The 12,178-nt window shown below is 44.1% G+C and overlaps 1 long non-coding RNA gene across 6 annotated transcripts in view; it reads left to right on the forward strand.

The window, feature by feature from the left end:
- The first annotated feature begins 317 nt into the window (after positions 1-317).
- LOC121100390 overlaps positions 318-12,178 on the forward strand; it is a 77,685-nt gene continuing 65,824 nt past the window's right edge. For all 6 annotated transcript variants that reach the window (XR_005832126.1, XR_005832127.1, XR_005832125.1 and 3 more), the window contains exons 1-4: positions 318-3,084; positions 3,277-3,400; positions 4,703-4,807; positions 5,245-5,312. This is a non-coding gene — a long non-coding RNA (uncharacterized LOC121100390). The remainder of the gene's footprint in view (positions 3,085-3,276; positions 3,401-4,702; positions 4,808-5,244; positions 5,313-12,178) is intronic.

Consider the following 12,178-nt stretch of genomic DNA (forward strand, 5'->3'; position numbering starts at 1 on the left):
TGCAAATACCCTGAATAAAGAGGAACAACTTGAAAGGGAGGAGAGGAGTGTAAGATCTGGGGGTGAGAAGCCACTTACTGGTTTAGTGGACATGGAAAGGAGAGTTTTTCCTTTCTGTGCTACAGTTTCCTAAACTGTAAAATGAGAATGATATTTAGTATGTCACAGATTATTATAGAAGTCAAATAAGATCTAATGAGCTAATACATCTAAAAGTGTCTTTCTGTTCATATATTTATTTAAACTAGTTTTATTAATTTTTTTTCCCTTCGGGACAGGAAGGCTGGGGATGGCAAGAGATAGTAGTATTTTAGGGAAAGAAGGTGTTGTGTTAGTGAGGGTGAGGGCAAAAGCAGGATAGACAGTGAGGTTGCTGAGGACAAACTACTTATTTTATAATATTACCTAAAACATAATGCATAATAATGTCTAGGGTAAACTTTGTTTAAGATAAACCAGATGTATCAGTTGGGTTTTGTTGTATAACAAATTGCAAATCACCTGGATGAAAACAACCACCATTTATTTAACTCATGATTCTGCTAAGTGGCTCTTTTGGTCTTCTTTGAGCTTGGCTGATCTTGGCTGGGCTTGTGAGTCTGGTCTTTGGTGGGTCAACTAGGTGCTGGCTCATCCCAGATAGCCTCTTTCATATGATTGGTTGACTAGAGGCTGAAATGATGGGGTGGTTACATCCAAAGTTTCTCAACTCCCAGTAGACTAGCAGGGTCTGTTCATGTGGTGGCAAGGTTCTTAAAACCAAGCCAGAGCAACAAGGCCTCTGGAGGATTAAGCAGAGAAGTGGCCCAGTATCACATCTGCTGCCTTCTATTTTTTAAAGGAAGTCATATGGCCAGATTAAAGGGGTGGGGAAATAGACTCTTAATGGGAGGGGCTATGAAGTTTTTGAACCATATTTGAAATCTACTGTACTAGGTATAAACTATTCCAACTACTTAGTTTGGTTTTGTAATTTACTGCTTCAGGTTTTTGTTATTCAAATTCCAAAATTCAAATGAGCTAGGAATTACCCAGCACATTCCAGGCATCCCAATATTCTTATTCTGATTTATAGAAGAACATATAGAAAAACCACTAAGAGTTTACACAATTCTAAATCAGAAATATGAATGACCCTTGTACCCCAGGTAGAAGAGAAAAGCATTTCAGGTGATTAGAATTTTGAAGAATATGAAAACTAAATTAATTTTATTTTAGTTTTTGGTATATGTAGGGAAAAGATACAGAAATTTGTGCCTTAAGATGTGTGGGTGGAAGAAAGGACAAATAAAATGAAACATATATAAATGTTCCTTGAGCTAATTCTGAAGCCTGAAGAATAAAAATGAAACCTTAATATGAAAATAAACTAAAACCTTAGTATGGATATTTGACTTAAAACTGGTGAGCTAATCCAGAGATTTATCTCTAATGTAGATGGTATTTAGGGAACTTTCTAACTCTGTGACTCTTTTCTATGTGTTGGATCTTTACATGAAAAGATCTTTAGGAAATTGTGGCCCAGACAGACTGAATTATCTTGGGGAACCAGCCAGTTAGTAGTAGAGTTAGGACTAGAGCCTACATCACCAAGTTGCAAATCCAAGATTTTCCCATTATTTCATACTGTTTCCATCATAGCTGCTGTGTTCAGAGGCTCCTACCTTTAGGGGTTATACTTACAGAGTTTAGAGAGGAAATCCGTTGGAAAACTGCAAAATATTAGTCATCCCCAACAGAATGGGAAGTTGGATGGGTGAGGGCATCCCCTGTTCTTCCTATTTGAAAAGGCAGCCGTGTCTTTCAAGGCATTTTGGGGGATGTGTTAATAGTGCCTCTTGCCTAGCTTTTGGTTGGGCAGGTCTACATTACCTACTAAGTAGGTGACAACATTTTCCTTGGTGGAAAGTGCATTAGGTAATGATATTTTTCCTATGCACTCATCAACAACACTGTCCCTGTCCAAGACATGGCCATGAGTTAGCTCATGTTCTGTCTGGGGGGGTGCACAGTCACACCTCTCCCAGTCACCCCTTGTTGATTTTAAGCTACTGAAACTACTCTTTGTGTTGCTCGGTGACTATTAACTATATTTGACAAAAAGAATGTTTTCCATGTTCTGGTAAGGAAATCCTCTGTCAAGATAAACAGCCCTTCCCCTCCTGTCCTCCAACTTGGGTCTTGCCAGGAAGGTCTAAATAGGTTCTCTGTAGTCATTTTCTTTTCAGTATTTCACACTGGAGTTCAGTTATAAACTTGAAGCCAGAAAAATTAACTTTTGCTGAAAGACCACAGAACCCACAGAATAGAGAGCTATTTTAGGTTCAGGTAGCCAGCCCCAGACCTCTTTTAGACATTTTGTGTCTAGGGAAATGTCCTTTCTCTCTCTTCTTCTTTTCTGTCATTTTCCTATGCAATTAATTTAATAAATATGCCTCCCTCTTGAATTTTTGCAAATATAATTTTCTACCCAAACATGCAGCTCCTCCATTTTTCTGTTCCGAACTACTTTATGAAGGATCTGGTTTGCCAATGAGCTGAAATCTACACTTAATACTTTATGATGCTACTGAACGATGTTTGGAGATGACTTTTGTCTTTTTGTTACAGCAAATAGATGCTCTTGCCGCTCTGGGGGGTGGGGGTGCCTCATGTTACTGCTGCAGATGGGCTGTAACTCCACACACAGGTGGTGTCTCAAGGAACATGAAAACTCGTTCGGGGCCCATTACATGAATAGGAGCTACCATCCTCATTCCAGCTTTCTCTCCCTTCACCCCTTGCACTCTTTGTGACTTCTTTTCTTCTTCCCAGTGGCCATCGACGTGGATTCTTTCTTCGAGGCCCACCACATAGAAATTGGGGCAGTGGTGAGAAGGGGGTGTGTGGCGGGGAAGGGGAGCAGACGGTCTTTTGCCTTTGGATTCACACATCAGAAGAGCCATCCTGCCCACAGATTCTTGCCTTTTGGAGAGGGCTGAATTCTCTGCTGCCGTTGCTAGGCCCACACAGTGACTTCTGCAGCTGGAATCTGACTTGGATGCTAAGGGTGCCTACAGAAAGTGATCTGAGCCCAATCAGAAAGTGAGTTGGGAAAAAGAAGTGAGTCTGACTTCTGGGTGAGGGGTATCATGAAGCCTTGGGGCCCCATAATGCTTCCCCTTGTGACTCTGCACGTCTCAGGGATGGAGGCTTGAGATTGCGGCAGCCCGGGCCTCCTGTCCATCTGGCTATTTCCTCATTGCATCTGATTGAACTATTTTGTGCTTCTCTAAGACCCAGGAAAGTGTGGAATTCTGAATTATGGTCCTGGGCTGCCCGCATCACACCTGAATGTGCTTGGCAAGAAGAGGACACTCAGCCATTGAAAATCGCTTCAAGTTTTCCTTGGCAGTAAATGGTAAGGAAGTGGAACTCATAACGTTAAGACTGGAAGAGGAGAAGTGGCTATTGTCTCTCACCCCATCACATATTTATTCTTCCATTTAATGAATGGTCGCTGAGGACTTTCTCTGTTCCAAGGACTGTGCTGGGTGGCTGGGCTTCAAGCCTGAGGCACCTTTCTTCTACATTGTCTCCAATGTACATACACGCTCACACACATATGCACACCTAATTTATTATTATGGTTATAATTATTTGCATCTGCCCTCTACATCCCAACCTCTTACTTTTAGGCCATTGTCTCATTATTCTTAGTTCTAACTTAGAAAGTTTAAATAAGTCTCTACTGTCCGCCCCTCCCCCCCTTCCCATCACTCTCCCTTTCCACAATGGCATCAATTTAATCTCTCATTAAGACAGTGATGTATGCTGAGAAGATCATGGGGATGGGAGCACTGAGAAGTGTTAGGACCCTGGGGTTATAATCGCTGTTCTGTCTCAGTTACTTTATCTATAGAATACAGGGTTAGCAGGGTGGGAGGATTAGGTGACTTTTCATTTCCCTTCCTGTATTGATTTTCAGTGATTCCATTTCCTGCCTCCCCAGCTAGGACCCCCCCCCCCCTTCCCACACACACTTCCAGCTTCAACAGCCAACTATGGCCCAGAGGACATGATGCAAACTCATTTGTTGCCTATTCCTTTTTTTTTTTTTAAAGATTTTATTTATTTATTTGACAGAGAGAGAGACAGCCAGTGAGAGAGGGAACACAAGCAGGGGGAGTGGGAGAGGAAGAAGCAGGCTCCCAGCAGAGGGGAGCCTGATGCAGGGCTGGATTCCAGGACCCTGGGATCATACCCTGAGCCGAAGGCAGACGCTTAACGACTGAGCCACCCAGGCACCCCACCTATTCCTGACCCTACCAGTGAGGTCCTTTGCAGAGCCCTACCTGCGTCCTGCACATGGAGCCTCCAGGACAGCACACTCCTGGTCTGTTGGCTTTTCCCACTTTCCCTCCTGTCTATTTGCTCATAAGGTTCTCCCTATTTACAAAGCCACATCTGTGTCCAGATCTTCCTCATCTTTCCAAGGCAATGTCCTCCAGGAAGACTTCCCTCTTTTTACTCAATTGACACTACTACCCTTTCTCAGTGTCACAGAGATTGAGCCTTTCATGTGGCACACATACATACAAACACACATGCACACATAACTAGGCATCATGTACATGTATGATGTATACGTATGTATGTACATATCCATCTATCTGTTTATATCTTTATTATAAATTCTGTTCCCATGTCATTTTGTATCTAGGATGTATGACATGAAAAATACTCAAGAATGGGCATTCACAACTCTTCCTCACTTAGAAGAATTCGCAGCATTTTTTTCCACCTTGAGGACTTCTGTATACGCTAGGTCAGCACACAAACTTTTATTTGACAGAATCTGAGTGCTGGGAGAGGGGAAATATCTGTATTGATTTATTTCAGAAAGTTATGGGTAGAAAAGAATGTAGTTAATCAAGAAGATTAGAAGGTTCATTGCCCTGCTGTAAAATTTAAGCTCCATGAGAGCAGGGATTTTGTGTGACATGTTCTCCAGTTTATCCCTGTTCTTGAAATGCTTGGCACACAGTAGGTGTTGTTTCAAATGTGTTGAAAGAATGAGTGACATTGGCCCATACCAGGTGGGCTGTGGGTGATGGAAGGGAGAGATCTTGGAAGTTGAGGGAGGCAGGTGGTGCTGACATGTGGCTGCTGTGTATGTGAGCTTTTGAGAAAGATGGGAAAAGGTTTTAGATTTTGCTGTGAGTTATGAACAAATCCTTCCTTGGCTTTTTTTTTTTTTTTCAGATGCTAGTAAAGATTCAAAAGATTGACAATGATTTCTTGGATGTTGGACCGATGTTTCACTGAATGAGGTAGCATCCCATAATCCCTTGCAAGGGAGGGGAGTCCCTGGAAATGAGGCACAGGCCCCCACAGGAGGGGGTGCTACACTGAGTGGGGAACAGGAGAGGTCCCCTTCCTCATGTGCATTTTTGCCACCACAGGCGAGACCTTGGAGCATGCAAGTTCAGCCATGGGAAGGCGGGTCACCTTCCTGGAGGAAAGACCTAATTCCCAGGTGCTGTGGCTCATTGGCTATTTTGGATACCTCTGGTCACTGGTTCTGTTGTGGTTCAGTGATGTTCTGCTTGGAATGAATAAGCAGAGTGCCGGGAGGTGCATCCACACTCTGTAGGGGACCCTAGGAAGGAAGAGAATCTCAGCAGATAAAACTTAATGGTCTGCAATTTGAAAAAATAAGATGTATCATGGTGGAGGTGGCTCTTTTCTTGTGTTTGGGTCAAGGAATCAGAATTTAAGATGTCAAAAATTTTTCTACGACAAAGCAGTGGTTTGAGTGTAGAAAATGGCCAGATATATACAGGAGGGGCTGCTCTCTAGATGAAAGAAATATATCTGTTGTCCCTTATTTATTCATGCATTCATTCATTTTGCAAATTTGTACTGAGTACCCACACAGCGGGTGTTGGGGGTACACTGGTGAATAAGAGCATCCTAGACTCTGTCTCCTACCCAGGAGTTTATAGTCTTGTGGGGAATAGACATTAAGGCCAGCAGAGCCTCGTGTGATGCATAATTTTGAACAGGAAAGTAGAGGGAACATGGGAGCTTCTAACATTACAGAGCCCCTTACAGACTGAGGGGTTCTGTAAGACATGTTTGAGAAAGTGACTTTTAATTTGAAGGTTGAATTTGGGAATTGGAGTTCATCAAATAAAACAGAGGAGGGTTCCAGGAAGTGGCAGTAGTGTGTTTTAGCCTCAGAGGGGAGGACTGTAGTCCCTTTGAGAGTGGAAAGATGTTCAGTTGGTGGCAGTGGGGATAGGAAGGGAGGGTGGCTGGAAGCAAGGCTATGTGTAAGGATTCTGGACTCTATCCCAAAGGCACTGGGAAGTTATTGAAGGATATTGCATTGTTTAGGTGCTATGAATTCTATGACACCATGATACTACTTTTCTAGGGCTGCTGTGATTGATGACCACACACTTGGTGGTTTAAAATAACACAGTTCTAGAGGTCCAAACTGGGCCCTCTGTCAAGGTGTTGACAGAGCTGTGTTCCTTCTGAAATGGGAGAATCCTTTATCATGCCTTTTCCAGTTTCTAGAGGCTGCCTACATTCCTTAGCTAGGGTCTTCCTCCTATTAGGATATGGACATGTTTGGGGCTGTGACTCTGCCGACCACAGATATTAGGCCTGGAAGTGACACTATCTGATTAGTGTGTATTCCACGAGGATGGGAGCCATGGCTCTTTGCTCACCACTGTATACCTTGTGCTTGGCACTGTGCCTGGCACGTGATAGGTGCATCTTAAATATTTGCCGGAAGAGTGAGGAGAAAGATATTTAAGACGTTCTGGCTACAGAAGGAAGAATGGGTTGAATTAGGGCAAGAGTGGTTGTGGATAGGCCAGTTAGAAAGTTATTTTTGTTCAGGAGATGGATCAGAGTTGCCTGGGAAAGGTGGCATCTATGGTTGGACTTGGAGGTTGATTAGATGTGAGGGTGGGTGACACGTAGATGTGTCACTTGGGCACAAAGGAAGGTGGTAGTGCCTCTAATGTCATCTGGAAGAGTAGCAGGTTCAGATGAGATGATGAGCACAGACTGGGATGGGCTGAGCTTGAGTTGCGTGAGGCTGGGATACCTAAGAGTCAACTCCTAACAGGCAGTGACCTATATTGAGTCTGAATCTTAGGAATGAAGTGGAGGCTGGAATTTAAGATTTGGAAGTCAAATCAGCACTTCGTGGTGGTTCATAGAGGTCACGGACTCTGACGTGGTCACATAGAGGAGAAGTGTAGATGGGGAAGGAGAGAGAGCCTAGACCAAGCCCTGGAGCACAGTTCACAAAATCTGTTTCTCATTCCCATATCACTGCTCTGCATGTTGAAACTCAGCTTGGAAAGAGTCATCGTTTGTGTCAAGTGTTTTTGCCGTTGTGTTGCTTTTATGAACATTTCTTATTAGGATGAACCCTGGGGGGTTGTCATGGAATATGGAAATCACATATTTTTAGAAAACCCACTTGCAGATTGCTTGTACTGACGTTTTTTGTGTGAGATTTGGAATTTGGGTCTAGTTAGGTGCATATTTATCAAGTTTGAGTGGAGAGTGTGGTAGGAGCCTCAAAAATCGGTGATGACCAAACAGGCACTCCCAGGGGATGGAGGGAGCTGGGACTGGGTCCATCCTCTCTTTCTTTCCTTGTTTGCCTTTTTACCATGAACGCTTAGACTGAAGTGGGAGCCAGGGTCCCAGGCTGGGTATCCTGAGGGCTCAAGCCCAGTGAGAATTTGGGGACCTTGGAGTAATTGTTATGAAGGACGGAAAGAGCCAGGACACTACCAGAACCCAGTGACTTCACCCTGGGAAACTGCATAAAGCCGCGTTGCCGAATCTAAATAGGACAAAAGAAGAGAGGGTGTTTGGGGCCCTTGTACTTAAGAATATTCATTGGGAGTGGACAACCTTAGTAGATCCTTTCCAGGACTTTAAAAAGCTTGAGGCAGGCCCAGGATACTTCAAGGTTTTTGAGATCCTAAGTATAAAAAACCCAAACCAACAACAGCAGCAACGAGAAAGGGAAGAAATGATGACACAATGTTGCAAATATTCTGGAATATCTAAGTTTACATTTAACAAACAAATTCTTTTAAACTCCAAAATGGACCCCACAATGAAGTTTAATTATGTGAGGCACGAGACAGTTATTTATTTATTTATTTATTTATTTATTTATTTATGAGCAAGCATGCAAGCAGGGGGAAGGGGCAGAGGGAGAGAGAAACTTATGCAAGCTCCATGCCCAGCATTGACCCCGATGCAGGGCTTGGTCTCATGACCCTGAGATCATGAACTGAGCCAAAATCAAGAGTTGGCTGCTTAACCGACTGAGCCACCCTGGCGCCCCGGGCATGACATATTTAAAGGGTTTATAAAAGTTAATTCACTGTGTATCTTGTGGTATGGCCTCGTGATGCAACATGCGATTAGAGTGGATTGATGAATGTCATCATCTTTCAACTGTGTGTCATCTCTGTGTCCTATATCTATTATGAAAGTCAAAAATTGAGACCCTGTGATTGTGAGGCCAAGGTCAAATGACCCTTCAGTGATGGTTCTTAGTACATTTTATCCGTTGTTTAAAACCCAAATAAAGTGTTCTTCCCCTGTCTTCAACATTAATCAAGAGCCAGTACATGCCAGGAAGTGGGCTGTACCAGGTACGGGCAGCACAAAGATGAGTAACATGCAGCTGAGGAAACAGCCGCAGCTCGCTCTAATTCTGGGGGATTTTTCTTGCTCTTGCTATCTTCTCTTGAGTTCTGAAGATTTAAAGGTTGTCCCATTTCCTTTTGCTTCTCTTGCACTTGAATTCTCTACTACTTTTTGAACAAATCTTAAGCACGTTATGTCGCTATTTATTTTAATGTGAAAATAAATCTTATTGTTATATTTATGTCTTATAAATAGTTAATTGTAAGTTACAGGCAGTTTTGTTGCAAAATGTAATAATCAAGCGTCATACCCTTCGGGGTAGACTCGGCAGCATGCAGCCCTATTCCTTGCATATGCAACAAAAGCTGTTTTGCTGGTTGATGCTTTTGATGTTATGGCCCCTTTTGGACTCCCATATAACAATGGTTTAAAATGACAGGAAAAGAAACTGCTAACTGTGGTCCAGTAGTCAATTCTCTCTTTCTTTTGGTAATGGGAACTCCACCACTTTAGGGAGTAATGGCTACTCAGCGAGAGACTACATTTCCCAGCCCCCTTTGCAGTTGGGTGTGGCGATCAGAGTCAGTTCAGACCAATGGCAGAGGAGAAAGAGCCACTCCTGTAACTTCTGGGTTTTGCCCTTAAACAGAAGCTTCTAGTTAGCTCCGATAGCTGTTATTATCTCTACTGCTGGCACTCCGGGAGAAAAGCTTTTACCTCTCCCTGACTGCCAGACCATGTGCACAGGTACATATTATCATATCACTTACCTTTCTCAGTTGTAAGAACCTTCTTTATCTGCCAGGCTCACTGTGGAGCTCACTGAACTCTTAGACGTGTTTGCGTTTCCAGCACTGGGCAGCAGACAATGTTCCTATTACGTTAGAGGGCCCCCATCAGTGTTTGCTAAACAGGGAGGGAACACCTGCATTGGGTTTCCAAGGTCAGTTCGGGTCAATCTACAAAATGATGCAGGGAGCACAGAAAGCATGTCATTGGAGTGTGCTAGTCACTAAATCGCTGATAGTAACGGTATTTCAACAACTAACCCCTCCCCTGTTCCCACCCTGTACATCTTACAGAATGCATCCGTACCTTCATGCTTCTACCATCCATAAAATGCCACGTATCTAGCCAACAATGACAACCTTTAATTTTCAGTAAATGTCTTTTAGGGTGTTAGCACATGATTTGGCCAAATGGTTAAATGCAGCTTTCAGAGAATTTGCTAACTACCTTACAGAAAATTCAGCTTGGAAAAGAGGCTGATCAGTTGTGTTCCTTTAAACAAAGTTGGTTGGTTTGTAACTGGAGGAGTGCCCTAGCCTCGTGGAATTCTGACAATAATGTTCCATTTTGGAGCATCTCTGGGTAACGTGACATCACTGAGCCACGCTAGACACGGCTCGTGGCCATCAATGCCATCATCCACTGCCTAAGCTATTCTGATTTCCTCTGATTTGGGAATCCCAGGCTAGTTTTGCCCGGGCTCTGAAGATGATCTTGGAATACCCTCCATCAGTTGCCATTTGTAGGGCAGGCAGGTAAACAGCAAGGCAGGGGGGAAGAAAGAAACCAGTTTATTGTACCTCAGTGATACCAGCAACAGCCATCGCCAATCACAGTGGAAATAGATTTTATTTTCCTTCCCTTGTGTGCTTTTCTGTAAACAGCGAAACACATTGAATCAATTTTTCAAACAAACTTGTAAAATCAGAAAATACAAGGACCTTTAACAGTTGGTAGCATGAATTATCAGGGGCCACAAAGAGGTTTTTAACTATTGAAACATGTTGGCAATGAGACAAGTGAGGATTTTTCCCCTTCCAAACCGTTAAAAATAGCTTTTATAAACTTTTAACTCCCTCTGATGGTGAGCTCAGCATTAATCACCTTTATGACATCTTATATTTAGGCCACGGATAAATCCGTGGGTCCTAATCAACCACTTTCCTGAGGAAATTGGCCAAATCCCGACTTGGGGGAGATGAATCACAACAGCCCTGCTATTCAGACAAATCTCTTTTCAAGTGCCCTTAAAGCTTTTTTTCATACACCAGCGAAGACAGCCACACAGGAAACAATCATAGTTTAATCTCTTGAAAAATTTCCTTCCTGCATCGCAGTGCTTTCAGACAGGTAGTCAGAGCCAGCCAAAGAAAATTAGCAGCGGCCCCTGCCAAGAGCAGGCTGCTACTTGAGCCTCTGAGCTCCCCGCCCCTTCCTCCCCTTCCGGTCCCCAGCGTGGGGGCCTGAAATGGGGTGCTCTTCTGCCTGATGGCGGCCCTTACTGCCATTGGGAAGGAAAGAACAAGGCGCAGAAGGGCCACTGGTGACTCATCGTATGACGAGGCATTTTTCAAGCCTCTCCTCCCTCTCCTCCTGGAATTCTCTCAAGCTCCTGGCTGGGAGGATGCACGTTGTCTGCAGGAGCACATTTGGTTCTCAGGAAGGGCAGTTTCTCTGAGATGGAATCATGACAAATGGGTGTCTGCCCTTTGCTGGTGGAGCCTCACTCTTCCTGGGGAGCAACGTGGGCTGGTTCTGAGCCCCCTGGGGAGTGCTGTTGTTTTCACAAGGCTCCCAGGAATCTGAGCTAGTCCTCAGATTGGTGGAAGGGACAGGCCCTAGTTTCCATAACTCTGCTTGCTTCACCTTCTGCCACCAGCAACGTCCAGAGTTTTACTGCAAATTTCGTTTGGGGCTCTCTGGATGCTTTCCCTTAGGGATTCAGTCACGGGTCTCATGAAGGTCTAAGGCTGGACCTTGCCTCGAAGGAGCTTCTTCCAACGAGCAAGTTCACGGAAACTGGACAAAAAGTGATCCCCTTCCCCACTGAGCCTTATAAGCCATTGACCTCTGGCTCAAGTCCCTGGATGGCCTGTCCTCATCTGTTCTCTTGACCCCCTGGGAACACCCCCCCAATTGCAAGCATGCCTCTGCCCACCGCACCATCTCACTCTCTTGCCTCTTGGTGCTGCCTACTCACCCAACAGTGTTTTCATCCCCCCCCCCCCCCCCCCCTTGGCTTGGCAATTTCATGAACAACCTGGACAAAATTAGTTGCATTTCCATCTCTTGTGCACTTCCCCCTCCCATGTTTGTGACTTGTATAAAAAAAAAAAAATCTGTGTATAGACCAGAACATTGCCCAATCTTTCAGATTAGGAGAGAGGGGGCAAAAGGATTTATTGGCCAAACTTCTGATTGGCACAAAAGAAAGTGAACAGAATGAATGATCGTAAGAATAGTCCCTCCAGGCCACCCACGGTGTCTAGGAATTCCCTGGATCTGTTCTCGCACATTTTCAGGCCAAGCAAAAAGTCCTTGAAATAGGGCCTAATGGTTTTCATCTCATTCTTCCTCCATTGTTCAAGGATAACTGAAAGAGAGCTTTGTAATGTTTCCCTGAGACAGATGCGTCGGCCAGCTGGGAACGTTGTCTCAGCAGCCCTTGTCAGAAACCTGGCAGTCCAGGTCCCCAGTGTGGCTGAGG

The sequence above is a fragment of the Ursus maritimus genome, unplaced genomic scaffold, assembly GCF_017311325.1.
Source record: "Ursus maritimus isolate PB19 unplaced genomic scaffold, ASM1731132v1 scaffold_4, whole genome shotgun sequence".
NCBI classification, from domain to species: domain Eukaryota; kingdom Metazoa; phylum Chordata; class Mammalia; order Carnivora; family Ursidae; genus Ursus; species Ursus maritimus.